The sequence below is a fragment of the Aphis gossypii genome, chromosome 1 (assembly GCF_020184175.1).
Source record: "Aphis gossypii isolate Hap1 chromosome 1, ASM2018417v2, whole genome shotgun sequence".
Lineage (NCBI taxonomy): Eukaryota > Metazoa > Arthropoda > Insecta > Hemiptera > Aphididae > Aphis > Aphis gossypii.
In genome coordinates, this window is record NC_065530.1 from 52972647 (window position 1) to 52989038 (window position 16392).

The following is a 16392-nucleotide window of genomic DNA, read 5'->3' on the forward strand; positions in this document are numbered from 1 at the left end:
GAATATAGCATCAAATATCATGCCATTAAACTTTATATTTATAGCAATAAAGTAGCCTCTAGATGAAAGTACATGGACGTTTTACAGACTAATCGAGAAAAAATAAAAATGTTCAAAAATTACCGTTTATAATAACAAGAGTAATTAATTCTATGACATCGCATTTAAAATTATGTGGAATCGTGTTATAACCGTATTTTCCCTGCTATAGAAAACATATTATAAAAAAATACCTACAATGTCATAGTATGAAAAGTATAAATGGATTTATGCTGTTAAATAATTGTTATACCACAAAATATTTATACATTTCAGACAAATTTTCTGAATAAATCGATTGTTGAGATTAAAACACGTCCAAACCCTCAAAACAAATACGAATTTATATTTGCCTTTAAATAGTATAAACTATTATGTGATAAAAACGCCTTGTCAAAACTTTAAGTCCTATATATATATGTAAATAAATTAGATAGATATACCTAAGTACCAATAAATATATGAATAATATATATTTATGTATAATTTATACATTCGCGCGTGAAACTCGACCAAATACAGAAGCTGTAAAAGTGGCACAGTGACATAAATAAAATATGACGCGGAAACGTTTGTTATTTGCTAACTCCTACCGAACGATAACATTTTCAAAAACTATTGTCTGCGTGCACACTGGTACCGGGGTGAAAATAGTTAATGATTTTCTCTGTAAACACGTAATACGGGTGGTTTACGAATATTACGATATTTATTGGTACAATAACATGTACAGTATTAACACAAAAAAAAAACGTCGCAAAACATCTCGTGACAATGGCGTAATAGTAATAATAATGACAATAACGATGATAATAAAAACCCCGAGAATTTTTATCCTGTCAGCAGGACGCGGCGGTGGCGGGCGAAAAGTATTGTTTTGCGAGAGGGTTTTTCGCGTGGTTGGCGGACGGCTACAGTGCGCGGTGAATGGCGTATAAGGTACCACTACACTAAACTCGGCGAAGCTCGGTCCGATACAATAAATTAGGAACGAGCATAAGATGGCGATAAAGGCAAGACCGAACGATATTTCTTTCGACGTTTCCAGTTACCGATTTTCCGTGCAGGAAATCCAGCCAGTCGTAAAAACCGTGTTCGCAAGACGCGAATGAATCTCAATTATAAATGTATATATAATCCGCGATGTTTCAACCCTTTTTCACGTACATAATAATATATTATGAAGTAATAGGCATTGACGTGGGATTTTGTGCAATTCGATAACGCGACACGTCCTCTACGCGGATCAAACGCGTATAATGTCGCCAAGTCGATCATTATGATATGTTTCGATTAGGATAATTATTATTTAAGAATTACAAGATATTGTATACGTGTAAACTACCACTTACCTCATGTTGCTAATACTCTTTCTTGGTCCACTGAATTGGCGCGTTTGATTTACAAATAACCAAATGTATTGTGAAATACTATTGTAATATCATCAGACATCAGATTCATCAGATATAGAATACATTGGCGGCAGAAGACGTATAGGGAGAGAATAAAAGAGTATTTTAGCAATCGAAAATAAACATATTTTTACTGCAGTAAAATAATATTAATATTTAACGTTGTCGTACAATGATTTATATTATTTTATTACGTAAACATCGATTTGAATTCTTTTACCCCTATAGCGTTTTACTATCTACAAAAATTATTAATTATTTCTAAGAAATTTTACTATTCAAGGAGGTCTTACGTTTTGGGTACCACGGTTTCAGTAAATATGGGTAAACATCTACGGGAAATAAAACGGTTTATGGTCTAAACCATGCGCAAGCACAGTGCCGAATATAAATCAAGTACCCAATCACAGATCATTATAATAACTGTAAAAACAATTCTTAGAAAAATATCTTGTTATTGCCATCGTTGTCGGAAAAACCCTATTTCGTCGATCGCGGCCGGGCGATTGCCGTCGCCTTTCAGTTGATCGTTAAATAGTAATCGCTAACCAGTTCGTTCGTTTTCGTCGGGTCGAATGTGACACATATCGTATGTGAATTTTGGATACCATTTACGAAAACCAGATGGTTGTCGTGTAAGTGCGTTTATTCGTTTTGTACTGTATTTTTTTCGTGGTTAACAAAGAACAAAAAGTGTTAAGGTCGCGTATTCACTCTATGTGAAGAAAAATTGCCATCCCCCGAAAACTGCAGAATCAGCTGCAGGCTGCTGCCATTACAGCTGAGATTCCGAGTCGAAAAAAATAGCTAACTAAACTATACCGGTAGGTGATTTTATTTTCTGAGCTTATACCTAAAAATCTAAACTACACGCTTATAACCCGATATCTTGTACTTATCATCCGGTTATAAAAAGAGGGATCTTTGCACAATCTAGCGGTATCGAAACTGTTGAGTTGAAATTTATTAAACTTGTTAGGTACCGTATACGTGTTCAGGCGTGGATCTGAGGGAGGGGCTAAGGGGCTTTAGAACCCCCCCCCCTTCGGCCGTATTTTAAGTTATATAATGAAATAACTTTAAAAAATATTTATAACAAATTTTTAATTTATCATTTTTTGATGTAAAAGTAAGTTGCATAATTATGAGTGTCTTAAAAAAAAACTGACGTCGATATAGGTAGGTACTTGACATGAGACAATATTAGAAAATAGAGATTCCCGATGTCTAGTTTTTTATAGCAAAAACAATTTATATTATTTTTATTTTCATTTTACACCGTATTCTATAGTCCAAAAGGATACACAATTGTACGTTATTTTACGTCATATAATGATTTATAGTTAACTAAATATGTCCGAGGTATTAAGGATATTCATAAAAACAAAATGTCACCTAATCATTTAAGCGTTCATTCCGCGTACGACCTACAGCTGGTCAGATAGGCTGCCTAAAATGTTTAAAGCTGTGGTGTCTTCGCGCGATACGAAATACGCCGCCGTCGTCGCATTAATTATAAGTATAGTATATAGTTTCGAAGAATCGATAATGGTTTGTTATTGTAAAATATTTTCGATTAACGACATTCGTTGAAAATTCAAATAGCGTCGCCTGTAACTTTCGAACGGGTGTGTGTACCTGCAATACGCTGCACAAACTGCGTACTATCCGGTCCCGACAGTATCGGAATCCGGTCGCCGTTATATTATTATTATTACCATTCTCCGGGATAATAAAAACTAATATGGAAAAATGAAGTATTTATAAGTAAGAAAAAAAAAAAAACTTTTATCGTATTTGTATAATATTATATCTGGTATCATTATTGTCATGTGTACCCATATATATTAATATATTATACACCTATATAAGTCGTAAGTGCCTGTTTGCAAGATGTAGCAAATGACCCCGAGTAATAGTAAGTATTTATTCGCGATTGCGTATGTGTGTGTGCGTGTAACAACAATAAAATCGGACGGAACACGCGCGCGCGCGAACAGTGTCGTGTTGAATGAACAATCGACGGGCCGTCGATGGAGGCGGTTTGACGAACGCGTGCGCGCGTGCCCGTCGCCGCCGACCTAGACCAGTTCGGCGTGCCGGTGCGGGATAATAATTACCGTGTCCGGCGACGGCGGAGACGAGACAAATCGACCACTTGTCGCGACCATAATAATAATAATAATATAATAGTAGTCATAATATTAGTGCTCGTCGTTCGCGTCGCGTTTTTAAATGGCAACGTTTATGATTATTACAGTAAGTCAGCTAAGACGTGATGACTCGATGTTGGCGCTTTAATAATAAAAACGGCTATACCTACGTGACTTAACGATTATAGATAGATATATCCAAAAGAGAAATCAATGGCTTACGTTTTTTTCTTCAAATAGTTGCGCATAATATTAATATTTATTCATATTATGTATTATGTAGGTATGTGTGTGTGTAGTTAAGTATGTATGTATGTATGTAATAATATACGAGATCTGTTCAGTGTTCACAAACTTCTGTCGATCAAGGATCGGTTAGGTATCTTTAAATATCTGGAGGTGTATAAGTAGTGTATAGACGATTTAGTTGTCGAATAACATACCGTCGATTTTTACTCTCTAGAGGTACGGTTAAATTGGAATCGATCTCTGAATTTTAGCAAGCTTGTTTGTGTGAGAATTTATTACTCACTTGCTAGACATCTAGTAGTAATCCAAAAAGAGATTAACAAGTGCCAATGTTAAACATTATATTTTTGTTATAAATTATTTTATATTACTGTAATATAATTGAGTTATAGCTATTTATTATAGTGATTAGTTTTTACCATAAGTTATTATTATAAATGGCACACTCACACTGGTTATCTCAATTGATTTATTACTTATCATTATCACTTATCAGTTTATCAACGCAATTAAACATATTTTGACCTATGACTGCTATGTTAGGTTTAAGTCATACTACATTTTAGAAAGTCCATTAATTTGAAAAATTATAAACCTTGTTGATATTGTTTTGATATTATTTTTGGATATTTTTTTTATATGTTCAAATAATTTAATGTACACATATTTAGTGAAATATTTTTTTGATTCACAACAAAAAACCAAATATTTTGTCATAAACTGGTTTAACATTAATATTTGCGTTTTTAATGATTTGTTTGTTGGTCTTTTAAAATTAATTTATTAAAAACTAAGGATTTTTAGATTCTGAACGAAGTGATGAATTTATTTATTTTACAATGATGTGTTTCTATTTTGTGTGTACACTACTACACTGAACTTATCGAAATAATGCTTCAATTTTAATCTTCAGGAGTATATCCTTGGTGCATTATAGAAGTAAAAAATAAGGAGTTTCCATTAGTTTAAAAAGAAAAATGGGAAAAATCACAAAAATAGGGAAACAAAAACGCGAGCAAAAGCGGAAATTTTTACGCAAAACCGGTTTTCGACATAATCGATTTTTTTTTGTATAATAGTAACTCAATAATGAACTACGGTAACTACTTGAAATTTCCACCAAATGTTTGTATTAGTGTTATCTATATACCTACTGTTAAATTTTCAAAATATTATTGCCTTTTTTTAACCTATTTATAGACAACTGCAATTTTTGATTTTCCAAGTATTTTATTTTTAAACGTTGATAACAAAATTAAAACTCCGAAATACTTGAAAATTTAATACAGAGTTTCTTGTGTTTTTCTTATTGTAGCTAAAAAAAAATCAAAAATCGTTAGTCACAATTTTTTTTATACTCGTTTGAAGTTCAAATTTTTTTCGAAATGGGTATGTCAAAATGTATTGTGAAAATTTACAAGTAATTTTGTAGTTGGAAATTCCTCGATTTTTTTTATTTATATTTAAGGTTAAATAAATAATTCAACACTAAGTTTTCTATAAGTTTTTCTTCTAATAGTTATAGAGAAAACTCGAAACGTCATTATAGGAAAAAATGTTATGAGTGTGTGAAATTTAAATATTTACAAAATCGCGTAACGATAACGATTTACTATAAAATAACTTTAGATTTTTGTTATAGTTAAAAATTACTAGTCGTAGAAACTTGAAGCATATACTACTTGTTTAAATTTGCATTTTTGTACAAGATTTAATTTTGGGGTATTCAGGTCATTAAAACATAAACTACTTTTTTCTCCACCCAATTTAAAATATATATCCTAGGCTAACAAATCATTTCTGTTCAGTATCGTTTTTCGTATATTATGATACTTATCATTGGATTCAAAATTAACACTCCTATGTATAATAGTGATCCACACAGTACTTAATATACAGCAAAGCTTGACATGTTTTTTTTCTTTTAATCTCCCAAAATACTAACGTATACCTTAATTTGCTTCTAGAAATTATATAGATATTATTTTTAATACTATAAAAAGTGATAAAAGAAAGAGAAAAAAGCACACATTATCGCAAGACATTTATTGCTCCACTCAAAATTTAAAATAAGAACAAAAGAATTTTATTTTGTTAAAAATAGTTTATGATGGTATAAACGATTTAAAGAAAATCCTACATATTTTTTATGGGTAAATAACACCTACATTATATCAGTATTATATGAAACTTTTGGACAACGTTCAAATGCATTTAAAAATGAGTAGGTACTGAATTGAAATGAATTATTTACCCCTAATATTTATTATATGATTATATAAATAAGTATGTGTAAGGTTTAACTACAATTTATATCAGCATTAATATCTCAAATCAATTTTATTTAAAGTTTTTATTGACTTACTAATTCACCTAATTCACAAGCTAATTCATTTATAAGACAACTAAAAAATATCACTAGTCTAGTTGTAAATTTAACATGATGAATATAAATATAATATTCTTCGGTTAGAGTTCATATAAAAACAAATTGCATATTAATAGGCTTATGTTCATAAAGTATTTAGTTATACTTGTATACAATGTACATGTTCGTAATCTAGGGCTAAATTCTATATATTATATTGTTACTAAAATGAATCAAATTAATGTTTTAGAAATATATGTAAGACTAGAAAAACACTTGTGTTAGATTTGCAAATGGTATTAAGAAAGAAAATAATAATATAATAATGTATAAAAATCTTATACATCAATAAAAGAAAATTTAGTTAGTTACATCATATCAAAGTATGGGCTTATTAAATTATGACCGATTTCGATGATCTTTGATTTGTTGGATTCGTCTCCGCCCTGAATATCAGAATAACTATTAAAATATCGGAAAAAATCAACCAAGAGAGGTGCTTACACAAGGATTTTGAGATTTACGATGGACATTTTTGTTTATAAATGGTTGTTATGGTTGCTATCTATATATTTTTATTTTATTTATTTATATTTTTATGCCGTGTATCTAGGTTACCGATCTTTTATTATTGTTTCGACGTTGGTTGCCTTTGCTTATACATATTGCACGACACGGCGGCCCGCGGATTTTCAGGGTAACCCAATAGTTAATTTAAATAAACAAATAAATAAAGAGAAATTAATATGTAGATCTGGTTAAAAACTTTTTGATATCATTGATTTTGGCTACGATTTGAGTTTGGTATCGCACTTGCTTCGTCAGTTATATTGTTAGAAGGCGGCCGAACAGCTTATTCGCACTAAAGTTTCCGTTGAACATAAGGTTTGATTAGGTTAGGTTCAATGGGGAATTTACGGGGGGGTCCATGAGGTCTGGATCCCCCAAACACTGATATACATATACATAATACATATATATAATATAATGCGTACACAGAATCTGACCCCTAGTATACATACATAAACACAACATAATATAACACAGGACACCCCCCCCTCCAGATAATTTTTTAAAATCCTCCACTGGTTAGGTTAGGTTACCTGTAACTTCAATTTTCAATCTTTGGAGAAATTCTGCAAACTATGGTTTTGGAATAATAATTTATTATTACTTTTTGTTTATACCAATTCGAATCAGTTAGTAAATGAATAAACATAACCGAAGTATATTGGTAACCATGGAAATGAATTATAAATATGATAAATATGAATAGACAGATATAATGATGAGGATAATAGGTATTAGAGTTTTATATAGGTACATAATTAAATGAAAATCAAAAACTCAAATCATGTTATTTTATAAATTATAATACTTTAATATTTATCTAAATATAAATTTAGTTTATACATTTTAATAAAATTTTTTAAAAATCTAGAATTTTAAATCACAGCTTAATCATTAAGCTTAATAATATAATTTTTATTTATTTGTGTATATTCTTTAAATTATTTTTAATGATTAATAAGTAATAACTGTATAACATTATAACAAGTTATGTAGTGAGTAATAAAAAATGACTAATTGAATTATCTGGTGTAAAGCATAGGTTTATTTTACCAACATGTTCTGTTGTATACCTGTTGAGTTTATTTTAATTTAAAACATATCGTAGATGTAGAATAGTTTTAAAATGGTATAGGAGCGTAAAAGGCTGTTGAAAGACTAAGGAAAATCCGATAAAAAGCAATTTTTCTCTTGCAGCGACCAAGCCAGTTCACAGCCAGTCTTAATAACGTATAGGTACATTGGGTACGGTAATGGCCGATTTTATTTTAGACCGTCTGAAAATCAAACCGAATAAATCCTTCGAAGTGCCACCGATGCCCCGGTTCAAAGATTTATGTATACTCTGACTTCCACCATACGTCTTTGCGAGAACGCTTAAAACCTGACACTTAACCTACCTATATATATAGGTAATAATATTTATTCTGGCGTTTTAAGAACCACGCGTTGTATGGGCTAGCTTAAGGAATCGCTAATTGTAACTGTAAACCCCATCACTTAGAGATTTATAGGCACATAAAACACCGTTCGTTTTGCATCATCTCCTTGTGTTGAATAACCCTCTTCCACTACTATCTCTGTGTCGACTACACACATTGCACCTAACCACTGTCTAAAGTTAGAGCTTTATTATAATATTATATCTATTATGTATTATTCAATCACAGTTATTGAAATTTCAGAAAAATTCATTAGTATAGTAGTAATTATTTGTGTAAGATTTATTATATTTACTAGCCATATGTTCCTATCATAAATGGAATAACTAATTCTAACTATTTAATTCTTCTTCTAATAGTTCTAAACAATTTTACATTTAACATTTAAAAATTGTTGTGTTCTTTAAATAAAAACATATCTTTCTTATAAAATGGAAACAAAATGATTTATAATATTGATCTATTCAAGAAATGAAAGAATAACAGGCGATATGTAACAATATTTTGTGTATGGCTGTGAGAGATTATTCATCATTAATAATTAGCGTACTTATAATGTATAACTAACCATCGGCCGATCATATACTTAATATTATAAACTTAGTGTATGGTACGTTTTATAATTGAATATATTACATATTCTATACAACATTAGAGAATGGATTCAAAAGATTAATTTTAAAGTAAAAATTCGTTCACATCAGATTTTCATTTTGTAATTTTTTTGAACGATTTTTATTTTTATAGAATTTTATAAACATTATTTTTTTTATATACAAGTATCTTATTAGAATAGATAAAATTGTATAATTTTTTACCATAAACTACCTGAGTTAAGGAAAAAAAATATTGCTTCGTCATATTATTTTTATTACCTATATATATTTGTACCTACTAGTAGGTATATTTAGATAGGTCGTTTTATACGAGTACATCATAAATATGAATAATGTCAAATTATGTATTTAAAAAAAAAAAAAACAAATATTTTTTTCGCTTAAAGCATTATGTAAAAACATTTTTTTTAAATTAATTTTTTTTGTGTTTTAGAATATTAAAATCCTCTTTCTATTTATAATTTTTAAAATGCATAACACATATTAAGTAGAAGAACTAAATTACCAACTTACCAACTTATTAATTTGTACCATATAGATTGAGTTTGTCTTTACTTTAAATTTGATCATAAGAAAAATATATTAAACTTATTAAAACTATGAGACCATTATGTTAAGACATTTTCTAGTGTATCAAATATACTGAGGACATCAATTTTTCGGACGATTGTCTCGTTTTTAGCTTGAGGGTGATATACAGTTTAAAAAATAACCGTTTTACAAAAACTTATCACGGACTGGCAATAAAAACGCTAGATCTGTTTATCTTGATAAAATTGTACAAGTACCCCGGCGTGTTACAGTTTCCTCCTTTTTTTTCGGGAGAAAAAAACATCCACCGACATAGCTCGTCGTAAATTTATATTTGCCAGTCTGCAAATAAGAACAAATGTAGCGGAAGACCCGTATCCATCGACAGTGTGATTTACGATTTGGGACGGCGGGGCTTACGGACAAATTTGCCGATAAATTCGGTGCCCCCCTTCTAACCTTCTCCAAATACGATTTAAAAATAAAATAAAAACCCTTTTTTTCATCCAGTCGTTTTGATTAAAAACCCTCGTAATATCCGAAAGAGCGTACGACAATAAAAACATAAATAGACAGCATTTATTTTTGTATTTTTATTTTATGATTATTATTATTATTATTTTTTTTTTTACATACGTTTTGCTCATATAAACCCTTCTCGTAGAATATATATGAGTCTCGGGGGAACGGGACTTTTACAGTTTTTATTTGGTTTGTTATATTTTTATTAAAGAACAACACGCGTCCGCTGAACTCGAAAATGGTCCCCGAAAACGACAATTACCAAAAGTGCCGCCTAAACAGTAGGTATCTATATAGTATTATGAGTCTACAGTGTCGGTTTTGCAAATATGGATTCCGTTAATCACATCATGAATACATTGTATTTGATTTATAGGCAAGCCGTTTTATAACGATAGGTTGTTGCAAATCATAACATATGTTTTGATTTTTAAAGAAAAAATGATAGAACAGCAAAATGTATAACACTAAATTTCGTGAATAAATACAAATGTAGCCATAATATTATCATGTCATGATACTAAAGATTTATTTGTTTACATTATTTGAATTATTTTGTATATTTGTACATCTCACTTCACAATAAAGGGTTGGTATAATAGCATAATACAATAAGTACGATTGGCCCGAATCCATTTTTACGTTACACTAAATATTTGATTATATAACATGTATAATTCACGGCATATATACTAAACAAATTTTGATACTAAGATTGGTCGTTATATCTAGCAATAAAGCCTATAATGTCAATGAATTTATATAACTGTCGTTTATACTTGTATAAAATTCTAAACCGTGTAAGTAGTATTACTGATTATATATTATGTTACTTATGTTTCTCCAACAATTTCGTTGGTTTTATAAAATATATATTTTTTTTGATAACAGTAATTAAGAATTATTTTAAAATATACTAATTCAAACATCTTATAATTTATCACTCTCATATTTGTGACTATTAAAATATCGTAAAATACTGTTAGTTAATATAAAACAATATTCTTATGAATTATTTAAAAAAAAAAATCAATAGCAAGATAAAATTACTATTATAATATTAATTTTAAAATATGAATATTTAATTTATGTGTTAGTCACAATTTTAATTAAATAAATATAAAAATTAATATTATATAATATTTATAAATTAACTTCTTGTGCACTTCATTGTCAATTAAAATGACCTCCATTATGTGATTCAAACGTTGTTAAATTCGTTATTTAATATTCATCATTCTTAGACAACATAGCATTTATTTTATACGTTTATACGTTTCGCTGTCTCCGTGTACTTTAATACTCGTAAAAAAATACCACTTCTTATACAGGACATTTTAAAATTTATTTTATCATTATAACTGAGATTGTAGGGCTATGGGCATAGTCGGTTCCCAACCCACTAAGTCGCATCGCTCACTTGCGCTATTACTTTGTTTTTTTGTAGGTACCGTTCTTCCTGAATTTTTTCCTAAGAGTCATTGTGTGTTTTTAAATAGAGTATAACCTTCCTTGATAATTGGACTAAGAAATACAATAACAGTTATTACTAAATCTAAAACTTTTGATCGTTCTAAACGTAAATTTTGGAGATACCAAAAAATATAAAAGTATCTTATAAAGATATTTCTAAGCCAATTCAAACCCAGTCTCAAAAACAGAGGTTCTTATTTAAGACATTTTTTATTTTACTGTATATGCGTGGACAAAAATAATTAAGAATTAAAAGTTATCAAAAACATGTGTATTTATATGTTAATATGCAGTAAAAAACCCAAATACCTTTGAAATTTAACACATGATAATATCTATGTGTATTATGTATATTGTATATATTATACATAGATATTAGATAATAATAATAATTATTATTATAATTTTAAATTTTAAATCTTGGTAGGTTACAAATCGCCAAAATTTAGTCCCATCGATAATATTGTGAATTTGCTGATCTACACATTTGATTGTTATACTTTAATATTCAGAGAAAAACATAATAATAAATCATCTTAAGAAAAAGTTACAGATTATAAAATAAATTAATTTTCAAGTTTCTCTGAAATTTTTTTTTTGTAAAATTTATGAGAATATTTTATTGAATAGCTCCGGAAATGTAGTGGGTGATCAATGACTATAGGCACATTATCAGGTTTAATGAAACATGTAAATGGACAGATGTAAAAACGATTTAAAAACTATCCAGAACTAAAATACATCTGAACATGCGCTATAAATGGACTAATGTAAAATGTGTAATTCCTATTTCACCACATAAATCAAGTACCAGTTGTGAACGGTTATAAATTTATACAGTTCTCGACATCATATACCATGTACGAGCCTAATGGTCGGCCATTATTTTATTTTAATAGGTCTACACGGATTTGGCCATATTTTTAGTTATTTCTTCAATCTAGTAATTTTCATAAATTTTGATAAGATATATTTTAGAAATGTTTTATTAATCCACGTAATTTTAAAGCAATCGTGCTATTATTATATCAATACTTAAGGTGGTAAACAAACTTTACTTAAAAATAAACGCTTATAATAGATATAACGTCACTAATTGACGTTTTTAAAATAATATTTCATACTTAATTTTATATGTTTGGTCATAGACTTCAGTTACTGACTAACCATTCTTTTCCTAGTACCTAGTTTTATTGATACTTGCAGAGTGCGGGAAAGGTGACTTAAAGCAGCTTAATATATATAAGTATAACTTGTTTAGTGTCTACACGGTGCGAAGACCCTTGTACATTATATTATTATAGTGGCAACCCCCTGTTTTTCAATTCGCTAGTTAACTAAAAGTGCAGCCAGATAAATTTTTACGATATAGGCGACTTGTTGATATTCCTACCGTAATGGCGGCGGAGTCCACTAACAATAAGTGTTTTCGTTTGTTCTCAAATCGTATTTATAATATAATTTCGTATAGGGAACGTGCATAGCATAGCGTGGCGTGATGTTGAATGGTCAAGCAACTACAAAGGGAAGCTTAAGTCATGGAAATGTGTTATTATTTTTATTATTTTGGCTATTATTTTACAATACTCGGTTTTCATATTTGAGAGAGGAGTGAGGGATAATTTTTATTGAGTGCAGCATCATAAAGATAGGCATATGTGTGTATCTATTGTACCTATAGGTGTTATGGTTACATTTTAGTTTTATAAAATCGTGGGCTATACTGCAATATTAATATTAGTAGATTGTAATTTAATGTAATTCAGATAATCATTATATTATATTTTATAGATATCTAAATAATCAATTGTCCAGTCTCTAGTGTAATTTTATCATAATATTATCTTGAATTATTTTTACTAAAGAAGTTAGAATCAGTTAATAATATATTTTATTATTTTTAAAATTGAATCTTATCAATATTTAGTTAATATTACTACAATACTAAGTATAATATTATGTATTTTATAAACTTACTATTCATTAAAAATTTAAGTAATGTTGATATATTTTTTAAAGAAATTAAAAATAAGGAGTCTTTATAGGTACTTTATAGTATATTTAATTGAATTCATTTATAATAATATGAATTTTAATAACATAATTTAAAGGTTAATAAAATATATATAAATATATTTTAACTAATTATAGTTAGTTATAACTCTGAGTACATAGCATTATACCAATAATAATTATTTTGTTAAAATTAACAATAATTTTAATAAAATGTGAATTACTTTTACATTTTAGAATAAAATATCTTAACTACGAGCTACGTACATTATTATATAAGTATTTTAAATAAAATAATAAATGTGTCTACTATAACATAAAGATAATATTATATAGTGAATAATTATTGTCCAGTAGGTATGTAAAATTTAAGTAAAAAAAACTATGTAATTTGAAGTCGAGAAAGTTAACAGACATTAAAGTTCTGACATTATTATAGTTCCTACAGTAACCTACAGATGCCGTCCTCAACTTTACAATTTATATTATATAATATATTTAGATGTAACAATACTCAACTATTTAGGAATAGATAAATAACAATTCTATGGTATATTTTAGATAGTAAGCTATACACTAAAATGATATTATTCTATACAATCAATCATATTACAATAAGAAAATGTTTACATTAGGTAATATTTACATAGGTATATCTATTATTAATTTGATTCTACTTGAATTATACTTAACTATATTATATTATATAATAATTTTATTTTATATTATGTGATTGAAAATTATTTTTCTAATTTATTTAATTTAATATAAAATTATAAATAAATTGCTTAATTTTAAATTATTGTATTTAAATAAGAACAAATTTTGAAATTAATTTTAAATTTTCAATTATGATTTTTTTTTTTTCATCATTTACTAGATAGGTACAATATAACATTATATGCCTAGGAATAGAAAGTTTGTTTTGTTGAATGAAAATGTGTGTTGTGCCAATATATTTTTTTAAATCAATTCTTTTAATTAAGTAAATTTTATTATAGTTACCATTAACACCAGCGCTATGTTAACACAATATAAATTTAATACATATTTTTTTAGTTAGTAATTAACTGGGTTAATAGAAATGCATATTATGTTTACCTATTTAATTTCAATACAATTTTTTAATAACAATAATAATATATTTATTTTTTATTCAATATTTCAGTAAAATATAAATGGCTTGAAATAGAAGCTAGGCATAGAAACCTTTTTTTTTAACAATATTACAACCATGCACTCTAGCTATTCTCAGTACCTAATACATAACATAATACACATACATTTTTAATTGAAAAGTTTAAGTATATTAATAAGTTAGAACTTATACGATTATAAAAGAATTTGGATGCATAGATTGTCATAAATATAAGTCGTCATTATACGTGAGTGACAGGTGGTAGCAATTTATGTGTATTTTACATGCGATCATTGTATGGACACGGCATCACGTTGTGTAATATATTATCGTCGTGTCCGCGATGGATTTCGTTGTATTTTTTTTATTTTATATGTTAAAAAGAAACCGGAATGATAAGGGTGAGCAAGATGTAAGTAGTGGGAAGAAAAAGCGGGGAGTGACATTAGATAAATTGCGAGGAGATGGTTACTGTCGTGCAGGACAAGACCATAATGAGGAGGGGTATATTTTATATACATAAATAATATATATATATATATATATATATATATATATATATATATATATATATACATACAGTACATAAATATATACACCTTTATAGCTATATACACATACATATACACAGTATGTATATAGGAAAGTGCACAGGAATTAAACTCGCGGACCCCAGAGGTTTGTAGGTATGGAAGAGTAAATGGGGGGGTTAGGTTTTTGACAATGATTAATTTTGTTCATTTCGAATACCTTACCCATACTCGGGTGCTACTACCCTCAGGTCGGGAATGGCACACATACACACACACATACAAACACACAATGATTTACAGCCGGTTGCGGCCACCCTTGATTTATTATCCCTTCAACGGGGCCGAAAACAAAAACCGCCCTTCTTCTACCCTGCTCCACTCCACGAAAACTCGCTGATAGGTAGTACTGTAGTAGGTTTAGAGGAAAAACCATACGCATGGTTTAGCATACATACATATCTACAATCTACATTATGTAGAAAAAATAAAAATACTATCATAATAATAGAAAAAATTCTGAAAGAAATATACATACATGACTAAATGAAAGAAAAAAATGATTTGTCACCTTGAAAGTGCTTTCCATATAAAATTATAATATAAGCATTACATAATAGACATCGAATGTTTATATAAACACGTATAGGCATGTTTTTACATGGGTCCATTATTTTTATAATTATAATCAATATACGATATTAATATTATGATCTGAATAAATTTGAATGATAAAAGTGTTAAGTTATAGGTTAAAGTTTTTGTTGTTTTACATGTATTAATTAATTGTAAAATTATATAAAAATAAAAAATAGCATTTTTGAAAGTTGAAATTATTCTGTTTGTTTATTATTTTATTTTAGTTTTTACTATATTAAACTTGAGTTTGGGCAACTATATTATGAGTTATGATCATTACCTGTAGGCCCTACAGTGTAGGGTTTTTTGTTACGATAGGTTTGTGATACACGTATTATAATTTATAAGTGGCATGTCTTTGTCATTAAAAATGTGGGTGGTTATTAGTACTCACTAGTCACTACTCATTATTTAGTGGTAACTCATCCGGGCCATTCAGGAAATCAGGAACTATCAACGACGGATTGCATAACGGCAGTACTAATCAGTTGCCGCAACTCAACATTATGGCATACCATGCAATCATTATTCTGTTATGTTGTTGTGTATATTATTATAACAAAATTAATTTCCCCCTAACCATTATTGACAAGTATCCACTATCATTTTCCGGCAGTTGCATTACTTGTCGAGTGAAGAGCAGCATATTAGCCTAGTAGATACTTTATAAATAAAAATTTTTTTTTTGACAGCAAT

The 16392-nt window shown here is 28.5% G+C and overlaps 1 protein-coding gene across 1 annotated transcript in view; it reads left to right on the forward strand.

Moving 5' to 3' along the window:
* The first annotated feature begins 2015 nt into the window (after nucleotides 1-2015).
* Nucleotides 2016-16392, forward strand: part of LOC114129106 (homeotic protein antennapedia-like) — a 183471-nt gene continuing 169094 nt past the window's right edge. Inside the window, exon 1 of the mRNA XM_050197159.1 lies at nucleotides 2016-2275. The gene's annotated coding sequence lies outside the window, so the exon portion shown is untranslated. The remainder of the gene's footprint in view (nucleotides 2276-16392) is intronic.